This window comes from Scyliorhinus torazame, chromosome 11, assembly GCF_047496885.1.
Source record: "Scyliorhinus torazame isolate Kashiwa2021f chromosome 11, sScyTor2.1, whole genome shotgun sequence".
In the NCBI taxonomy this organism is placed as follows: domain Eukaryota; kingdom Metazoa; phylum Chordata; class Chondrichthyes; order Carcharhiniformes; family Scyliorhinidae; genus Scyliorhinus; species Scyliorhinus torazame.
In genome coordinates, this window is record NC_092717.1 from 242,676,132 (window position 1) to 242,697,922 (window position 21,791).

The 21,791-nt window shown below is 52.7% G+C and overlaps 1 protein-coding gene and 1 long non-coding RNA gene across 5 annotated transcripts in view; one reads left to right on the plus strand and one right to left on the minus strand.

The window, feature by feature from the left end:
• Nucleotides 1-21,791, plus strand: part of LOC140385882 (carbohydrate sulfotransferase 9-like) — a 192,070-nt gene that overhangs the window by 121,222 nt on the left and 49,057 nt on the right. The window lies entirely within an intron of this gene.
• The window catches only part of LOC140385883 (uncharacterized), a 203,002-nt gene that overhangs the window by 53,499 nt on the left and 127,712 nt on the right, over nt 1-21,791 (minus strand). The window lies entirely within an intron of this gene.

A 21,791-nucleotide genomic window follows, 5' to 3' on the forward strand; every position in this document is an offset into this window, starting at 1 on the left:
GCTCGGGCTCCTCGATGCCATACTCGGTCAAATGCTGCCTTGATGTCAAGGGCAGTCACTCTCACCTCTGGCATTCAGCTCTTTTGTCCATGTTTGAACTAAGGCTGTAATGAGGTCAGGAGCTGAGTGACCCCGCGGAACCCAAACTGAGCGTCCATGAGCAGGTTATTGCTGAGTGAGTGCCGCTTGATAGCGCTGTTGATGACTCCTTCCATCACTTTGCTGATGATGGAGAGGAGACTGATAGGGCGGTAATCGGCTGGGTTGGATTTGTCCTGTTTCTTGAGTACAGGACACACCTGGGCAACTTTCCACATTGCCGGGTAGATGCCAGTGTTGTAGCTGTACTGGAACAGCTTGGCTAGGGGTGCGGCACATTTGGGAGCACAGGCCGTCAGTACCATTGCCGGAATATTGTCAGGGCCCACAGCCTTTGCAGTATCCACTACCTTCAGCCGTTACTTGCTATCACGTGGAGTGACTCGTATTGGCTGAAGACTGACATCTGTGATGCTGGGGACCCTCCGGCAGGAGACCGAGATGGACCATCCACTCTGCACTTCTGGCTGAAGATTGCTGCAAATGCCTCAGCCTTGTGTTCTTCACACATCACTCTCTTGCTCTCTCCCTATCTTCAGTCCTCCTAGCCAGCTCCTCCCTCATCATTGAGGACGGGGATTTTTGTGGAGCCTCCTCCTCCAGTGAGTTGTTTAATTGTCCACCACCTTTCACGGCTGGATGTGGCAGGTCTGCAGAGCTTTGATCTGATGCGTTTGTTGTGGAATCACTTAGCTCTGTCTATTACTTGCTGTTTGGGACACAAGTGGTTCCTGTGTTGTAGCTTCACCAGGGTTGACACCTCGGGCGGGATTCTCCAACCCCCCTCCAGGGCGGAGAATTGCCGGGGGCTGGCGTGAATCCCGACCCCGCCGGTTGCCGAATTCTCCGGCACCGATTATTCGGCGGGGCGGGAATCGCGCCGCGCCGGTTGGCGCCCCCCCCCCCACCCCCCCCGGCGATTCTCCGGCCCGGATGGGCCGAAGTCCCGCCCGACCTAAACTGCCTGTCCTGCCGGCGTGGATTAAACCACCTCTCTTACCGGCGGGACAAGGGCGGCGCGGGCGGGCTCCGGCGGGGGGCGCAGGGCATTCTGGCCCCGGGGGGGGGTGCCCCCATGGTGGCCTGGCCCGCGATCGGGGCCCACCGATCCACGGGCGGGCCTGTGCCGTGGGGGCACTCTTTTCCTTCCGCCTTCGCCACGGTCTCCACCATGGCGGAGGCGGAAGAGACTCCCTCCACTGCGCATGCGCGGGGATGCCGTGAGCGGCCCGCTGACGGTCCCGCGCATGCGCCACCCGGAAATGTCATTTCCGCGGCAGCTGGCGGGGCACCAAAGGCCTTTCCCGCCAGCTGGCGGGGCGGAAATCAGTCCGGCGCGGGCCTAGCCCCTCAAGGTTAGGGCTCGGCCCCCCAAGATGCGGAGGATTCCGCACCTTTGGGGCGGCGCGATGCCGGACTGATTCGCGCCGTTTTTGGCGCCGGTCGGCGGACATCGTGCCGATTGCGGAGAATTTCGCCCCACATTTTTCGGTCTGTCTGGTGTTGCTCCTGACATGCTCTCCTGCGCTCTTCATTGAACCAGGGTTGACCCCCTGGCTTGGTGATAACGGTAGAGTGGGGGATATGCCAGGCCAGGAGGTTACAGACTGTGGTTGAAAACAATTCTGCTGCTGCTGATGGCCCACAGCGACCCATGGATGCCCAGTCTTTATACCGATACTGTCAGCGACAGATACATCTGCAGTATGACCCCCGGACCTCCCATGGGAATACCTAACCATTCCCGAACCCTCATGGAGCTCACCCCAGTATCCCGACCTCCCCACAGCAGTCCCCTCAACTCCCCCGGGAACCCCCCCCCCCCCCCCTGACTATCTCCCAACTCCCCATGGGACTCCCTTGACCGAGCCCTCTCCCCCCTCTCCATGGGACCCCTGACTACCACTTACCCCCACTGGATTTCCCCACTCTCATGACCCCTATAGAACCCCCTGACCGCAGGCCCCCCCCCACCCAACTCGTCCTTTCACTGACCACCACAGCCCCTCCCCCCCCCACTGACACCCCCTCCCCAATTATCACCCCTGACTACCCGACACCCTCTACCAATGCTCCTCCGCCATGTCCCACCACCCCAATTGACCATCTGCCCTGGACAACCAGACCCTCCCGCACTGACCACCTGACCCACAGTGCCCCCCCCCCCACCTATCTATCGTCCGACAAAATCCACCACCCCACTACCCTTGTACTGCACACTCACCCTTTCCCTGGCTTTTCCAAGTGATTGGACCTTCAAACCTGCCTGCTTTACGGCAGCTGCTGCTGTAAAGAATAGACGCCTGTCTTCCTCACCCCCCGACTCTCCGGCCCTGGACGCAAGGCCTCGGGAAGCCAGCCGAAGATCTTTCGAAATTTTATTTAAAACAGCGGCCGGGAGGACCTGGGAGTTTGGAGCCTGTGGAGCAGAATGTAATACGGTGCACCGAAGCAGCATTGCCAGCAGAGGGGGCCGGTCTAGCTGAAAACAAACTGACAAAGCAAGCCCGACGTCTTCTTCGAATGATACAGCTCGGGAGAAGGCCGTGGGGCCCCTCGTATGGCTGCGAGCTCCGAGAAAGATGTCCTCACAACTTTGCTGCGTATAAAAATATTCTCCGCGTAACCCCGTTTGCCAATTACCTTCGATCCATGTCGCTCGGTTAGCCAACCCTGCTGTCACTGTCCTGATTGGCCCTGTGAGAATTCCTCGAGAATTGTGAGCCGTCTTTGCAAACGTTGAAAAAAAGGGGTTTTCCTCCCCGTTGTGGCGTCTCAAGCCTGACGCCTTTTCGCAGCCTATTAAGTGTAGGGCGGAGCGAGCGACCGAAACACGGAGGGAAACAGACCTGAACTTCTATAGCACCTCAGGATTTCCCAAAACACTGTACTGACAATGAGGTACTTTCTGCGATGTAAAAGCGAGGGCAGCCATTATGTGCACAGCAAGATCCCAAAAACAGCAATAACTTGAGGCATAATATTTGGCCCCAGTTTGTTTAGGGGGCAGGGTAGCACAGTGGTTAACAATGTTGCTTCACAGCGCCAGGGTCCCAGGTTCGATCCCCGCCTTCGGTCACTGCCTGTGCGGAGTCTGCACCTTCTCCCCGTGTCTGCGTGGGTTTCCTCCGGGTGCGCCGGTTAACTCCCACAGTCCAAAGATGTGCGGGTTAGGTGGCTTGGCCATGATAAATTGCCCTTCGTGCCCTAAAAGGTTAGGTGGGGTTACTGGGGGATGGGGTGGAGGTGTGGGCTTGGGGCTTGGGGGTGGGGGTGCTTTTTCCAAGGGCCGGTGCAGACTCGATGGGCCGAATGGCCTCCTTCTGCACTGTAAACTCTATGATTCTATGACACCATATTTCCAGGGCCACTTCCATTAATAGGCTTGTAGATTATCAAGCCCTGGTGATTTGTCAGCCTTTAACCCACTAGTTTCCCCAGCACCATTTTCTTACTCCTAATGCGCCCTCTCACTACACCCTTGGTTCCTTAATATTTCTGGGAGATTATTTACGTCCTCTTTTGTGACCAGGAAAGTGCATGTAAACCATAGCATGTAAACAGCTCTTATCAAAGTCACAAATGACATCCAACATAACTGCAACAAAAGTAAACTTTTCCTCTCCATCCGACTCCAATCCCTCGCCACTGTCGTTCCCTCCTGCTCCTCAGCTACGTCTTACTTTCAATGCCAGTATATGATGAAGGAATAATACAGCAGCTTGTCTTTTACCTTCAGCAAGTTTATTCTACATTCAGCTCCGTCGAGATACAAACTACTGATGGCTCCCCATAACTGTTCCAACTGTGTCCATTTTGGAGGTTGAGCTGATAATCATCACTTGTCTTTAAGAAGGCAATTAGTTTATTAATGTAATTGCTGAAGCACGAACTTGCTGAGGCAAGGGCAGGTGATCAAAAGCTTGGTCAAGGACGTAGGTGTTGAAGATTGCCCCGTGATGACACGGGTAGGTTTTCACACGACCACACCCAGCCGTACCTCACCACTACCTCTCTCGATTCCTGCATGGTTGCTAACTTATCGGACTGCGAACCCGACATCGATGAGCAAATGTTTCCTCCCTTTAGTTATTCTGGGATGTCTGAAACCATTGTTTTCACTCACCATTCCAAACTCCATTATTCCCTAGCTACCAATTCCATCCCCGGCACCTGCCTGAGATTGAGTCACTCTGTTTGTAAGCCTAACGTCACATTTGATGCGAGTTTCCAACCTTATATCTGTGCCATCACCTGGGTGAGGGCTTCAGTGGCAGAAGAGCCAAGGCGGGGGCGAAACCGGGCGATGTTGCAGCGATGGAAAGAGACACCCCCCCGTCCTCTTTCCAACTCCGTAACATTGCCCGGTTTCACCCCTGCCTCAGCTCATCTGCCGCTGAAACCCTCCTCCGTGTCTTTGTTACTTGTAGCCCCGACTATTCCAGCACACTGCTGGCTCCCACATTCTCGGCTCGGTCAACTTTAGGTCGTCCAGGACTGACATAGACATAGAAATAGAATTTACAGTGCAGAAGGAGGCCATTTGGCCCATCGAGTCTGCACCGGCTCTTGGAAAGAATACCCCACTTAAGCCCACACCCCCACCCTATCCCCATAACTCAGTAACCCCAGCTAACCTTTTTGGACAGTATGGGCAATTTATCATGGCCAATCCACCTAACCTGCACGTCTTTGGACTGTGGGAGGAAACCGGAGCCCCCGGAGGAAACCCACACACACACGGGGAGAACGTGCAGACTCCGCACAGACAGTGACCCAAGCCGGGAATCGAACCTGGGACCCTGGAGCTGTGAAGCCACAGTGCTAACCACTGTGCTACCGTGCCGCCTCTGCTTCCTGCGCCTTGATTCACAGCGAGTCCCGTTCCCCCATCACCCCCTCCACTCACTGACCTACCCTTGCTCCCGGTCAAGCAAAGTCTCGATTTTAAAATCCCCCTCCTTGTTCTGAAACCCCTCCGTGGCCTCCCTGCTCCCAATCACTGTAACCTCTCCTCCAACTCCACCACCCGACGAGATCTCTGCACTCCTCTAATTCTGGCTTCTTGCAAAACCCCAATTTTAATCGCTCTACCATCCATGGCCGTGCCGTCGGTTGCCTGGGCCTCAAGCTCTGCAACTCCCTTTCTACACATCACCGTCTCCGAACCTCACTATCCTCTTGAAAGGCTCTCCTTAAAACCTGCCTCTTTGATCCAGGGGAGGTTGTGGGAGCAGATACATTAACGGCGTTCAAAAGGCACCTTGACAAAACACATGGATAGGATGGGTATAGAGGGATACGGCGCTAGGAAGTGCTGAGGGTTTTGGCAAAGGTTGGTATCATGACCGGTACAGGCTAGGAGGGCCGAAGGGCCTGATCCTGTGCTGTTTTGTTCTTTGTAATATCTCCTTAAGTGGCTGGGTGTCAGACGTGGTTTTAAAATGCTCTTGGGGGGACATTTCATTACCTTTTATTTACTTTTTAAATAAATTTAGAGTGCCCAATTCATTTTTTTCCAATTCAAGAGTAATTTAGCGCGGCCAATCCACCTAGCCTGCACATCTTTTTTGGATTGTGGGGGTGAGACCCACACAGACACGGGGAGAACGTGTAAACTCCACACGGACAGTGACCCAGACATTTCATGAAAGTCGTCATATAAATATCAGTTGTTGTTGTGCGGAGAAATGAGCAGGAGGCTTGTCATTTGGCAAACCCATCAATAGAACTTTGCTTTCCTCATTCCTGGACTTCTGAACTAATCATTGCAAGTCAATCCATTTGTGAAGAGCAAACTGGACCATTTTCACCAGTAATGGGCCACCTAGGCGGGTGAGTGGGCCGCATTGGATTGGAGTTGTTTATTGTCACGTGTACCGAGGTACAGTGAAAAGTATTTTCCTGCGAGCAGCTCAACAGATCATTAAGTACATGGGAAGAAGAGAAAAGAAAATACATAATAGGGCAACACAAGGTCCACAATGTAAATACATAGACACCGGCATCGGGTGACGCATACAGGAGTGTAGTATTAATCAGGTCAGTCGTTTAGGAGTCTGGTAACAGCGGGGAAGAAGCTGCTTTGAATGAAATGAAATGAAAATCGCTTATTGTCACAAGTAGGCTTCAATGAAGTTACTGTGAAAAGCCCCTAGTCGCAACATTCCAGCGCCTGTTCGGGGAGGCTGGTACGGGAATTGAACCGTGCTGCTGGCTTTGGAGTCTGTTTGTGCGTGTTCTCAGACTTCTGTATCTCCTGCCCGATGGAAGAAGTTGGAAGAGTGAGTAAGCCGGGTGGGAGGGGTCTTTGATCATGCTGCCCACTTTCCCCAGGCAGCGGGAGGTGTAGATGGAGTCAATGGATGGGAGGCAGGTTCGTGTGATGGACTGGGCAGTGTTCACGACTCTCTGAAGTTTCTTGCGGTCCTGGGCCAAGCAGTTGCCATACCAGGCTGTGATGCAGCCCGATAGGATGCTTTCTGTGGTGCATCTGTAAAAGTTGGTAAGGGTTAATGTGGACATGCCGAATATCCTTAGATTCCTGAGGAAGTATAGGCGCTGTTGTGCTTTCTTGGTGGTAGCGTCGACGTGGGTGGACCAGGACAGATTTTTGGAGATGTGCACCCCTAGGAATTTGAAGCTGCTAACCATCTCCACCTCGGCCCCGTTGATGCTGACAGGGATGTGTACAGTACTTTGCTTCCTGAAGTCAATGACCAGCTCTTTAGTTTTGCTGGCATTGAGGGAGAGATTGTTGTCGCTGCACCACTCCACTAGGTTCTCTATCTCCCTCCTGTATTCTGACTCGTCGTTATTCGAGATCCGGCCCACTATGATCGTATCGTCAGCAAACTTGTAGATGGAGTTGGAACCAAATTTTGCCACGTAGCCGTGTGTGTACAGGGAGTATAATAGGGGGCTAAGTACGCAGCTTTGCAGGGCCCCGGTATTGAGGACTATTGTGGACATGAGTGACCCTCCTTCATCTCAGTGGCCGCAAGATTGAAGTTGGGCTTATTCATTCGCTATGACCCCCCTCTCCCACGCGCTAAATATTCTATAAAGAGTGACAGTAAATGCTCAATCGTTACATATTAATAAACTTTCATCAACTTCAAATGGTAAAAACAAGAGAAATGGGTAACAGCCAACTAAATGTCCGTGGGCCTCACACAGAACCCAGATGGGCCGCATGTGGCCCCCGGGGCCATGGGTTGTCCACCGCTGGTTTATACTGATTGGGATGGAGCATTGAAGTGACAGGTAAGGAGACTGAAACACGATCATCGGTTATCTCGATTGTAATTTGATATAGATGAGCCAGAATACACAGTGTATTAGCAACTCATTTGCTACCCACCACAGGAGCAATTGAATACACAGAGATATTGTGATTTGTTTCACTGATGTTACAGAGGAATCAGAATAATACTTTGTAGCATTTATAGAATGATACAGCACAGAAGGAGGCCTTTCGATCCATTGAACCGTAGCCGGCTCTTTGAACGAGCAATCCAATTAGCCTCTCACTCACTTCCTCTTTGTCCCATATTCCCGCGCATGATTCCATTTCAAGTATCTATTCCATTCCCTAAACTATATTGCATTCATCATTGTGGCTACTTATAAAGCCATGTAAGTACCATAGAACACCAACCGTGCTGGAGAAGGCCCTTCGGCCCATTGAGATTGCACTGACCCTCTGAAAGAACTTCCTACCTCGACCCATTCCCCTGCCCTATCCCCGTAACCCCACCTAACCTGCACATTTTGGACTGTGGGAGGAAACTGGAGCACCTGGAGGAAACCCAAGCAGACACGGAGAGAACGTGCAAACTCCATGCAGACACCCAAGGCCAGAATTGAACCCGGATCCCTGGCGCTGTGAGGCAGCAGTGCCAACCACTGTGCCAACGTGCCGCCAACGTAAGACGTGTGTTTTCTTCTGATGCGTGTGAGGCCATGACAAGGGGACAGACTGTTAACAAATGAAACACAATACACACTGGAAATTAGAACCAGAAAATGGGTTTGAAACAACAGAGTAACTGGCATCTGTGGAGAAAACAAGCAGGTTTCAGAGTTCATACCTTGCTTTGAATAGGCCAATGGCTCTAGAAATAGTGGATGCTTTGGTGGTCATCTTCCAAGATTCTAGAGGCTCCGAAACAATTCCTGCAGATTGGAGGGCAGCTAATGTTATTCCAATATTTAAAAAGGGAGGTAGATGGAAGACATGGAATTATAGACCAGTAAGCCTGATGTCGGTAGTGGGGTAAGTGTTGGAGTCCATTATCAAAGAATTAATAGCAGAGCACTTCGAAAATTGTGGCAAGATCAGACAGAGTCAGCATGGATTTATGAAAGGGAAATCACGCTTGACAAATCCATTGGAATTCTTTGAGGATGTAACTAGTAGAGTTGATGAAGGGGAGCCTGTGGCTGTGGTGTATTTGGTCTTTCAGACGTTTTTCGATAAAGTCCCGCATAAGAGATTAGCGCGTAAAATTAAAGCGCATGGGATGAGCGGTAATCTGAATGGGCATACGTTAGGAGAGGGGAATGTGTAACGAGACCTGGGTGTCCTCATACACCAGTCAAGAACAACAAAAAACAAAGAAAGGTACAGCACAGGAACAGGCCCTTCGGCCCTCCAAGCCTGTGCCGACCATGCTGCCCGACTAAACTACAATCTTATACACTTCCTGGGTCCCTTTCCCTCTATTCCCATCCTATTCATGTATTTGTCAAGATGCCCCTTAAATGTCACTATCGTCCCTGCTTCCACCACCTCCTCCGGTAGCGAGTTCCAGGCACCCACTACCCTCTGCGTAAAAAACTTGCCTCGTACATCTACTCTAAACCTTGCCCCTCTCACCTTAAACCTATGCCCCCTAGTAATTGACCACTCTACCCTGGGGAAAAGCCTCTGACTATCCACTCTGTCTATGCCCCTCATAATTTTGTAGACCTCTATCAGGTCGCCCCTCAACCTCCGTCGTTCCAGTGAGAACAAACCGAGTTTATTCAACCGCTCCTCATAGCTAATGCCCTCCATACCAGGCAACATTCTGGTAAATCTCTTCTGCACCCTCTCTAAAGCCTCCACATCCTTCTGGTAGTGTGGCGACCAGAATTGAACACTATACTCCAAGTGTGGCCTAACTAAGGTTCTATACAGCTGCAACATGACTTGCCACTTCTTATACTCAATGCCCCGGCCAATGAAGGCAAGCATGCCGTATGCCGTCTTGACTACCTTCTCCACCTGTGTTGCCCCTTTCAGTGACCTGTGGAGCTGTACACCTAGTTCTCTCTGACTTTCAATACTCTTGAGGGTTCTACCATTCACTGTATATTCCCTACCTGCATTAGACCTTCCAAAATGCATTACCTCACATTTGTCCAGATTAAACTCCATCTGCCATCTCTCCGCCCAAGTCACTGACGGTAAGCATGCAGGTGCAGCAGGCGGTAAAGAAGGCAAATGGTATATTGGCCTTCATTGAGAGAGGATTCAAGTACAGGAGCAGGGATGTCTTGCTGCAATTATACAGGGCCTTGGTGAGGCCACATCTGGAATAGTTTAGTCTCCTGATCTGAGGAAAGATGTTCTTGCTGTAGAGGAGAAATTTCTTCACCCAGAGAATGGTGAGAAGTCGAATTCGTGACCACAGGAAGTAGTTGAGGCCAAAACATTGCATGTTTTCAAGAAGCAGTTAGGTATAGCACTTGTGGAGAGGGGGAATCAAAGGATATGGGGGAAGGCGGGATCAGGTTATCGAGTTGGATGATCAGTCATGATCATAATGAATGGCGGAGCAGGCTCGAAGGGCCGAATGGCCTCCTCGTGCTCCTATTTTTTATGTTTCTAATGTCTGCTGTTCACTCGGCAGTGAATCATCCTCAGGTACAGTTCCACAAGTGGTGAATCCCTTCTTGTGTCCTGCGCGAGTGCTCCTTCCTGACAATGTAAGTGAACGGGCAGCCGGTATCCGAAACCCTGTAACCGTCGGAGACCTCTGCACACTTGGAACCCTGGCTCCTCGTGCATCTCCAGTTTTAATCACAACCATGAATCTGCTTGGGGACAGTTTTTCCTGCATTAAAGGTGCTATATAAATGCAGGTCGCTGTTACGCCACTCAGGCGCGTTAAAAGTGTGCGGAAAATAAAAGAGAGGTTTTCCCTCACGTTGCCGTTGCTTCTTCTCCCAATCGCCTTAAATCCATGTCCTCTGTTACCTGAAACACTGGCCGGGGTTTCCCGGGCCTTCCCACCGGGGGACCTTCCAATCCCGCTGAAGGCGAACCCCCAATAATCCCTCGCGACGGATTTCCCCGTGGCGGGAGAGCCATAGAAAAAGTCACAGATCTCGGCAGGAAATGCCGGCGGTCGTTGGCAGGTTGATTCCGCCGCCGGAAAACACCATGGGGGGGGGGCAGAAAATCCCACCCACGATAAACCTTTCTCGGACTGGGAACATCCGCCGCAGTAGCCATCCCGTTCTGTGTAACGTGAATGAGAAACCCCTGACTAATTGCGCAGTCGTGATTGTCCACCTTCTCCGCTGTATCATTCCCAAGTTCCGGCAGAGAAGTCTCTGGTAAATCAGGATTTTTTTTTGTTGACTCATTGCCTGAGATAGAATCTTGTCAAGATTCATGAAATGGCGGGCGATGTACTCATAACATTAAATATGAAGTTTCCCAAGATCTATTGAGCTCTCTGGGAAACCGCTGCACAGCCTTATTAACGACCCTAACAATTACACTCCTGTCCCAGTAGCAAGTGTAATTGCGAGATATTAACCGCACCACACTAGGAGAGCTTGAACACTCCTTGTCAGCCAGCTCTTGTTTCATTTCATTCAATCAGCATCAACTCGCGGTTTCGCTTTTGTGTCCTTCATTGCTGAGGGAACAAAATACTTGGCAGAAACCCCTTCAAAGGAGATTGTGCTAATACCTCATGGAAACTGTGTCCAGATGACTTCTTGTTCTGTGGGAAGCATTGCACGCGTGCAGCCTGAGAGCTCAATTGTCAAATGCCCAAATTGGCAAAAAATCGGCCGCCAATGTCACCAATTGTGCTTTGGAAAGTACAGCATCAAGTGGACCCGTGACAAAGCTGAGGTCCCATGGCTGGTCCCTGGATTGAGACAGTTCTCGAGAACAGTGTTTTTCAAACTTTTTTTCTGGGGACCCATTTTTACCAACCGGCCGACCTTCGCGACCCACTCCGGCCGACCTACGCGACCCACGCCAGCCGACCTTCGCGACCCACGCAGGCCGACCTGCGCGACCCACGCCGGCCGACCTGCGCGACCCACGCAGGCCGACCTGCGCGACCCACGCCGGCCGACCTTCGCGACCCACCACTTTCTCTTACCTTGTTTGTTGCTGACAAAAATGAAGGAAATGGTTTTGGGTCCCTTTGACCCCAGTGGTCTCTTTGTCCCTTTGGCCCCCTGAACTTGAAAAAAGAAGGCAGCGACCATATAAAACAAAATGCGGCTGCACTGCGCTTGCGTGCCCGATCATCGGCGCACATGCACATAGTTTTGCGCATGTGCACTGATGATCGGGCACGCATGCACAGTGTGGCCGAATTTGTTTGACCTGTTCCTGGGCATTTTGAAGGCTGCTCGCAGCTGCCATTATTAAAAGCCGGCAGCTGCGGCTGTTGCGCGTGGATTTGCGCGATCGGGAGCGCCGCGACGGACGGTGGGTTGCGCCCCCGAGTTTGACAATGCCTGCTCTAGAAAGTGCATCTGTACCGTACGCCGGCACTATTTTTAATTCATTTACAGGATGTGAGCGCCGCTGGAAAGGTCAGCATTTATTGCCCATCCCTAGGTGCCCTTGAGAAGGTGAGGGTGAGCTGCCTTCTTGAATCTGCTGCAGTCTCCGAGGTGCAGGTACACCCACAGTGCTGTTTGGAACGGAGTTCCAGGATTTTGCCCCTGCGACAGCGAAGGGACGGCCGATATATTTCCAAGCCAGGGTGGTGGCTGGCTTGGAGGGGAACCTCCAGGTGGTGGGGTTCGCAGGTATCTGCTGCCCTTGTCTTCATCTTGAACCGTTCATTTTGATCTATTTTCTTTAGTCCTTTTACCGGACAATCCACACAGCTCTGACTTGAATCACTGTGGAAAAGAATTTGATTGGATTAACCCATTGGTTTCCGTTACCTAGCAGGCAAGGCGAGATGGTGGCACGGTGATAAAGCCACTGGACGTATTGCCCTGGTGACATAAATCCCATTGTGGCAAGTGTTTAAACCTCCAGCTGGTTCACGAATGTCCTTTAGGGAAGGAAATCTGCCGTCCTTACCCAGCCTGGCCTACACGTGACTCCAGACCCACAGCAATGTGGCTGACTCTGAACTGCCCCTCTGAAATGACCGAGCAAACCATTCAGTTCAAGGGCAATTAGGGATGGGGAACGAATGCGGCCTAGCCAGCAACACGCACATTCCACAACACGATTATATTTTTAAAAACCTATTTTTCCCATTGAGCTAACCATATTAGCGATGAGGAGAGATTGAATAAACTCGGTTTGTTCTCACTGGAACGACGGAGGTTGAGGGGCGACCTGATAGAGGCATACAAAATTATGAGGGGCATAGACAGAGTGGATAGTCAGAGGCTTTTCCCCAGGGTAGAGGGGTCAATTACTAGGGGGCATAGGTTTAAGGTGAGAGGGGCAAGGTTTAGAGTAGATGTACGAGGCAAGTTTTTTACGCAGAGGGTAGTGGGTGCCTGGAACTCGCTACCGGAGGAGGTGGTGGAAGCAGGGACGATAGTGACATTTAAGGGGCATCGTGACAAATACATGAATAGGATGGGAATAGAAGGATACGGACCCAGGAAGTGTAGAAGATTGTAGTTTAGTCGGGCAGCATGGTCGGCACGGGCTTGGAGGGCCGAAGGGCCTGTTCCTGTGCTGTACATTTCTTTGTTCTTTCTTTGTTCTTTGTATCGTCTTACAAATGTTACAACACAGAATGAGACGATTTGGCCCACCCTACCTGTTCCAGCTCTGAGAATGCTACACAGTTAGTGCTTCCAGTCCCAGTCTTTATTCTCTCTGCAAAACCTTCCTCCTTCAAGTGTTTCTCCAACTCCCTCTTTTTGACAGTTTCTGTTGAATCTGCTTCCACCGCCCTTGCAGGCAGCGTCGTCCCAGACCACAGCAACCTCGCTGCGTCAAAGAAAACCCAAATCTTCACCTGACCTCTGCTCGTTTTGCCAATGACCTTAAATCTGCAGCCCCAGGTTATCGACCCTTCTGCCACTGAAAAAGGTTCCTGCTCACTGGGTATGACTCCCTTCCTCTGTTATCGATAGTCGCGCTCTCATTCCAGACAATCGCTGCTCAACCAAGCAAAACCTTAAATTATAACCCTTGTCTTTGTTCCTGTATCATTCGTACCAATTTTAAAAGTTTGATGTGTGCCGGAAAGTTTTTATCTAGGGAACAAACTGTTTTCCCATACTGCTCTTCAATGGAGCAGCTCTGTAATGAAGCCTCTCATTACTTCCCCCAGAGGCTGATGTTGCTGCAGGGCTGGCCCTGGTTTAACAGCCCAGCGGTACTTTAACTCATACCTCCCTGCTGAAGGTGAACAATCCGACAGTGCAATGAGAAATCGATGTTGAACCCTAAGACGATGTTGAGTTTGAAAACATGGGGCGTTCCAGTTCCCTCGGGGAGTCCAGGCTGCTGTGGCAGCGCACAACACATGGTCTGGAGCTATGGATAGTGATGGTCAAGGCTCCAACGTTCTTTCCATCAAATGGCTGACCAGGAATCTCTCCCGCTCTTACCCACCAGCGCGATGGAAAGATTTTGCAGGACTGGACAGGGTAGATGCCGGAAGGATGTTCCCGATGGTGGGTGTGTTCAGAACCAGGGGGCACAGTCTGAGGATACGGGGTAGACCATTTCGCACAGAGAGGAGGAGACATTTCTTCACCCAGAGAGTGGTCGGCCTGTGGAATTCAGCACCACAGGGAGCAGTTGAGGCCAAAGCATTGCATAACTTCAGGAGGCAGTTAGATATAGCACTTGGGCAAAGGGGATCAAATGATATGGGGGGGGGGGAAAGCGGGATTAGGCTGTTGAGCTATTCAGCCATGATCATGGTGAATGGCGGAGCAGGCTCGAAGGGCCGAATGGCCTCCTGCTCCTATTTTCTATATCTCTATGCAGGTTGATAATTGACCTGCTAGGCCGTGTTTTGGACACACCTTTCTGGGCCATCAGGTCCTGGAGTGAGATTTTAACCCAGAGCTTCTGACTGAGAATGCTGGCCGTTGGAGCATAGGATCTCAAAGTTTAGAAAAAGATGGTCGGGATTCTCCGACCCCCCGCCGGGTCGGAGAATCGCCGTGGGGCGGCGTGAATCCCGCCCCCGTCAGCCGCCGAATTCTCCGGCGCCCGAGAATTGGCAGGGGTGGGAATTGCGCTGCGCCGGTCGGCGGCCGCTCACAGCGCCCCCCCCCCCCCCCCCGCGATGGGCCGAAGTCACAATTGGGGCCCACCGATCCGCGGGAGGGCCTGTGCCGTGGGGGCACTCTTTTCCTACGCGCCGGCCATGTGGTCCTCCGTGTAGGTGAACCCCCCCTGTGCATGCGCGGGGATGACATCAGCAGACGTTGACGCTCCAGCGCATGCGCGGACCTGCGCCGGCCCTGGCTCCGGGGCGGGCCTAGCCCCTGAAGGTGCGCCGTGACCCCCCCCCCCCCCCCCCCCCCCCCGCCCCGCAGGGTACGGGAGAATCCCGCCCGATATGTTTTGAGATGTTTATTGAAAGTGAAGACAGAAGATTACGAAATTAGAAACGGTTTAAGTACAGGGACAACGTGGAGAGGAGTCAGAGAGTCATACAGCGTAGGAAAGGCCCTTCGGCCCAGCGAGTCTGCACCGACAATAACTACCCCTAATCTCCAGCTAATCTCACTCACCAGCACTTGTCACATGTCCTTCAATGTGATGCTGTTTCAAGTGTTCATTCAAGTGCTTTTTAAAGATTGTGAGGTTTCGAGCGTCCCCTGCCTACTTAGCACCCACTTAGGATCACAGAATGGTACCACACAGGAAGAGGTCAGTACAGCCTATCACCAATGCATCGGGTCTTTCACCAGCATGGACTGGTTGGGCTGAGTAACCCACGTGTGCTGTAAAATCGGTGCTATTCTATGTAAGGGTACAACAACACCAACCTGTATTTGCATAGCATAGTTAGCAGACTCCCATGGAGGATCAGTGGAGTGTTATCTGCCAGGTTTGATGTTGGGCCACACTCGGAGGAATAGGAGAGGTGAGCAAATGCTTGGTCCAAGAGGTAGAATTTTAGGAGCGTCTTAAAAGGAGGAAAGAGGAGTAGAGCGTCTAGTTTCTTCTTTTTTTCTCTGGCCGGCAGCCACAGTGTGAGCTGAATGGCCTCTCTCTGCACTGTAACCTTTATACGGGTCCTAGGATTAGGGAGGGAATTCCTGTGCTTGGGCCCCAGGCGGCTGAAGACACGGCCACCGACTGTGGGGTACGGGATAGGCCAGGATTGGAGGAGGGTAGTTGGAGTGGAGGAAATTATGGAGATGGGGGGGGGGGTGTCGGCTGAGGCCATGGAGGGATTCACAAACAGGGAACCTAAGAACAGGGTGCGGACATGTAACTGTCGACGCTCTTGTTGGGACTTCTGAAAAACATGAAAAAAAACTCCCCTTGATAGATTCAAGGTTTCACGAACCTGTGGAAGAGTATTAATGAAAATATCCCACTACCGGGTAACGCTGAGAGTGAAGGGTAAGTTTGCATTAGAATTTTGACAAATCAGTACGTGGATATTTGACCACAGTACCTCTGTTCCACAGAGTAACTCAGCAAAGTGTTAAATGTCAAATTATTTTCAGGATTGTGTGACCTATTGGATGTGGTGAATTTATTTTCCTCAGGGCCAGACAACAGGCTCTTGCAAGTGATTGGAATAGCTAACAACTTGCATTTTACAGAGCTCGTTTACCACATCAAAATGAAAAGTTGCCTCCATCAGAAAATTACTAGGCCACAGGATGAAAGCGCAGAAGGCGGCATTTAATGGTGGCGGCGGGAATCTTGCCCGCATTGGCAAGGCACCCTGGGGTGGGAAGATCCGCCTCCAAGAGTTGCCGACCAATCAGATGTTAGCAGCTGTGCATTGCTCAGCAGCGCCACAGGGGGTGGGGTGGCAGTTGCCAGTAATGCACCCAGCTGGGCCCAGGAGTGTCGAGGGACCCAGACCACAAGGTGGCCGTCCAAGTAATCTACAAAGACTGTTTGTTGCCAAGACATTGTATGAACAATCTTACTTCCCAAGGGCAATCTCATAATTGCCATGGGGAGGCACGGTGGCACAGTGATTAGCACTGTGGCTTCACAGGGCCAGGGACCCGGAGTTCGATTCCCGGCTTGGGTCACTGTCTGTGCGGAGTCTGCACGTTCTCCCCGTGTCTGCGTGGGTTTCCTCTGGGTGCTCCGGTTTCCTCCCACTAGTCCTGAAAGACGTGCTTGTTAGGTGAATTGGACATTCTGAATTCTCCCTCCGTGTCCTCGAACAGGGGCCAGAATGTGACGACTAGGGGCTTTTCACCGTAACTTCATTGCAGTGTTAATGAAGATTGTGTCAATAAAGATTATTATTATATTATAATGGAGCAAGCTGACAAGTGCAATAGTCACACCTCCCCACTCCTCCATCTCTATCATGTTTTTTATCACCAACACAATCCAAAGATGTGCAGGTTAAGCGGATTGGCCGTGATAATTTGCCCTTACTGTCCAAAACGTTTAGGTGGGGTTACGGGGATAGGGTGGAGCTGTGCGCTTAAGTGGGGTGCTCTTTCCAAGGGCTGGTGCAGACTCGATGGGCCGAACAGCCTCGTCCTGCACTGTAAATCCTCTGATTCTACCACATTAGCTTGTCTCACAGCACAGTACAGCCAATGATGCTCACAGCAACCTCATAATACAAACAGTAATGTAAAACGTTGCTAATTGACTGTCCGGTCTTCACACGTTTTCAGGAGGGAAAAGTTCCAAAATCCATGCCAACGGTGGAGGAAGAACTTGCTGGCATCACCCCTGAACAGCTCATTTTCAGGTGTTGCCCCCAACTTCCCCCCCGCACCCTCCCTTCCTCCCGACAGCAGAGATATCACAGAACTTCATCTTAAACATCTCAATCAGATCACCCATAATCTTCTCGACTCCCCCATAAGTCTTCACAACCTGCCCTGGTAATTTAACCCTTTAAGCCCCTCTCGTACTGGCGGCAGGCGCTCACGTGCATTGTGGCCATGTTCACGCCAGGGGCAACACATGTTAATAAACCGACGCCGTTCAAACTCCCGGAGCACCAGCTACCTCTGACATTTAACCACGGCGACGGCGATCCCACTGTTGCAACTATCTGCCCTGCTGTCTCTTCCTTTTCAGTCTGGTTGCCGCGTATGGACATCAGCCAGTTTTGACCGTTGGGTGGCTGTTAATGAGCTCTGTTGGAGGACAGTGGCAGTGGTCCCGCTGCATTCCTGGCAATCGTCAAGGGGCCTCTCGATTGGCAGGTTGAAAGCAGGCTCCACCGACCTGATGGTTCAACTTCCCAGCTTTGCTCATTATCATTCTCAATAATTATAGCTGCCTGTTTTGTTGTGGGAATCTTTTAACCAGTGTTCCCGTTTGTAAAAGGTGCTTTGTGCTGACTAATTGGTGTCTCTGTATTCAGAGCGCCGACAATGGCACCTTTATGTTGCATCGGCGAGTGGGTGGTGTCGCACCGAGCAGCCAGAAGGTCATCGGTTCATGTCTCACTCCGCAGACGTGACCATGAAATCGACCAAACATCCCAGTGCTAAGGGAACACTGAAAGAGTGCTGTATTGTCACAGGCAGTACCGAGAGGGTGCTGCACTGTCAGAGGGTCAGTACTGAGGGGCGCTGCACTGTCAGAGGGTCAGTACTGAGGGGCGCTGCACTGTCAGAGGGTCAGTACTGAGGGAGTGCCGCACTGTCAGAGGGTCAGTACTGAGGGAGTGCCGCACTGTCAGAGGGTCAGTACTGAGGGAGAGCCGCACTGTCAGAGGGTCAGTACAGAGGGAGTGCTGCACTGTCAGAGGGGCAGTACTGAGGGAGTGCCGCACTGTCAGAGGGTCAGTACTGAGGGAGAGCCGCACTGTCAGAGGGTCAGTGCTGAGGGAGTGCCGCACTGTCAGAGGGTCAGTACTGAGGGAGTGCCGCACTGTCAGAGGGTCAGTACTGAGGCAGTGCCGCACTGTCAGAGGGTCAGTACTGAGGGAGTGCCGCACTCTCAGAGGGTCAGTGCTGAGGGAGTCCTGCACTGTCAGAGGGTCAGTACTGAGGGAGTGCGGCACTGTCAGAGGGTCAGTACTGAGGGAGTGCTGCATTGTCAGAGGGTCAGTACTGAGGGAGAGCTGCACTTTCAGAGGGTCAGTACTGAGGGAGTGCCACACTGCCAGAGGGTCAGTACTGAGGGAGTGCTGCACTGTCAGAGGGTCAGTACTGAGGGAGTGCCGCACTGTCACAGGGTCAGTACCAAGAGAGTGCTGCACTGTCAGAGGGTCAGTAGTGAGGGAGTGCTGCACTGTCAGAGGGTCAGTACTGAGGGAGCGCCGCACGGTCAGAGGGTCAGTACTGAGGGAGTGCCGCACTGTCAGAGGGTCAGTACTGAGGGAGTGCCGCACTGTCAGAGGGTCAGTAATGACGGAGTGCCGAACTGTCAGAGGGTCAGTACTGAGGGAGTGCTGCACTGTCAGAGGAGCAGTATTGAGTGAGTGCTGCACTGTCAGAGGGCCAGTACTGAGGGAGTGCCGCACTGTCAGAGGGTCAGTACTGAGGGAGCGCCGCACTGTCAGAGGGTCAGTACTGAGGGAGTGCTGCACTGTCAGAGGGTCAGTACTGAGGGAGTGCTGCACTGTCAGACGGTCAGTACTGAGGGAGTGCTGCACTGTCAGAGGGTCAGTATTGAGGGAGTGCTGCACTGTCAGAGGGTCAGTACTGAAGGCGTGTCGCACTGTCAGAGGGTCAGTACTGAGGGAGTGCTGCATTGCCAGAGGGTCAGTACTGAGGGAGTGCCGCACTGTCAGAGGGTCAGTACTGAGGGAGTGCTGCACTGTCAGAGGGTCAGTACTGAGGGAGCGCCGCACTGTCAGAGGGTCAGTACTGAGGGAGTGCTGCACTGTCAGAGGGTCAGTACTGAGGGAGTGCTGCACTGTCAGTGGGTCAGTACTGAGTGAGTGCTGCACTGTCAGTGGGTCAGTACTGAGGGAGTGCTGCACTGTCAGAGGGTCAGTACTGAGGAAATGCTGCACTGTCAGAGGGTCAGTACTGAGGGAGTGCCGCACTCTCAGAGGGTCAGTGCTGAGGGAGTCCTGCACTGTCAGAGGGTCAGTACTGAGGGAGTGCCACACTGCCAGAGGGTCAGTACTGAGAGAGTGCTGCACTGTCAGAGGGTCAGTACTGAGGGAGTGCCGCACTGTCACAGGGTCAGTACCAAGAGAGTGCTGCACTGTCAGAGGGTCAGTAGTGAGGGAGTGCTGCACTGTCAAAGGGTCAGTACTGAGGGAGCGCCGCACGGTCAGAGGGTCAGTACTGAGGGAGTGCCGCACTGTCAGAGGGTCAGTACTGAGGGAGTGCCGCACTGTCAGAGGGTCAGTAATGACGGAGTGCCGAACTGTCAGAGGGTCAGTACTGAGGGAGTGCTGCACTGTCAGAGGAGCAGTATTGAGTGAGTGCTGCACTGTCAGAGGGCCAGTACTGAGGGAGTGCCGCACTGTCAGAGGGTCAGTACTGAGGGAGCGCCGCACTGTCAGAGGGTCAGTACTGAGGGAGTGCTGCACTGTCAGAGGGTCAGTACTGAGGGAGTGCTGCACTGTCAGACGGTCAGTACTGAGGGAGTGCTGCACTGTCAGAGGGTCAGTATTGAGGGAGTGCTGCACTGTCAGAGGGTCAGTACTGAAGGCGTGTCGCACTGTCAGAGGGTCAGTACTGAGGGAGTGCTGCATTGCCAGAGGGTCAGTACTGAGGGAGTGCCGCACTGTCAGAGGGTCAGTACTGAGGGAGTGCTGCACTGTCAGAGGGTCAGTACTGAGGGAGCGCCGCACTGTCAGAGGGTCAGTACTGAGGGAGTGCTGCACTGTCAGAGGGTCAGTACTGAGGGAGTGCTGCACTGTCAGTGGGTCAGTACTGAGTGAGTGCTGCACTGTCAGTGGGTCAGTACTGAGGGAGTGCTGCACTGTCAGAGGGTCAGTACTGAGGAAATGCTGCACTGTCAGAGGGTCAGTACTGAGGGAGTGCCGCATTGTCAGAGGGTCAGTACTGAGGGAGTGCTGCACTGTCAGAGGGTCAGTACTGAGGGAGTGCCGCAGTGTCAGAGGGTCAGTACTGAGGGAGTGCTGCACTGTCAGAGGGGCAGTACTGAGTGAGTGCTGCACTGTCAGAGGGTCAGTACTGAGGGAGTGCCGCACTGTCAGAGGGTCAGTACTGAGGAAATGCTGCACTGTCAGAGGGTCAGTACTGAGGGAGTGCTGCACTGTCAGAGGGTCAGTACTGAGTGAGTGCTGCACTGTCACAGGGTCAATGTTGAGGGTGTGCTGCACTGTCAGAAGGACAGTTTGAGGGGGGGCTGCACTGTCAGAGGGTCAGCATTGAGGGAATGCTGCACTGTCGGAGGATCACTACTGAGGGAGTGCACACTGTCAGAGGGTCAGTTTGTGGGTGTGCTGCACTGTCAGAGGGTCAGTACTGAGGGAGTGTTGCACTGTCAGAGGATCAGTACTGAGGGAGGGCCGCACTGTCAGACAGTCAGTGCTGAGGAACTGCTGCACTGTCAGAGGGTCAGTAGTGAGGAACTGCTGCACTGTCAGAGGGTCAGTACTGAGGGAGTGCTGCACTGTCAGAGGGTCAGTACTGAGGAACTGCTACACTGTCAGAGGGTCAGTACTGAGGGAGTGCTGCACTGTCAGAGGGTCGGTACTGAGGGAGTGCCGCACTGTCAGAGGGTCAGTACTGAGGGAGTGCTGCAGTGTCAGAGGGTCAGTACTGATGGAGTGCTGCACTGTCCGAGGGCCAGTACTGAGGCAGTGCTGCACTGTCAGAGGGTCAGTAGTGAGCGAATGCTGCACTGTCAGAGGGTCAGTACTGAGGGAGTGCTGCACTGTCAGAGGGTCAGTACTGAGGGAGTGCTGCACTGTCAGAGGGTCAGTACTGAAGGCGTGTCGCACTGTCAGAGGGTCAGTACTGAGGGAGTGCTGCATTGCCAGAGGGTCAGTACTGAGGGAGTGCTGCACTGTCAGAGGGTCAGTACTGAGGAAATGCTGCACTGTCAGAGGGTCAGTACTGAGGGAGTGCCGCACTGTCAGAGGGTCAGTACTGAGGGAGTGCTGCACTGTCAGAGGGTCAGTACTGAGGGAGTGCCACACTGTCAGAGGGTCAGTACTGAGGAAATGCTGCACTGTCAGAGGGTCAGTACTGAGGGAGTGCTGCACTGTCAGAGGGTCAGTACTGAGGGAGTGCTGCACTGTCAGAGGGGCAGTACTGAGTGAGTGCTGCACTGTCAGAGGGTCAGTACTGAGGGAGTGCCGCACTGTCAGAGGGTCAGTACTGAGGAAATGCTGCACTGTCAGAGG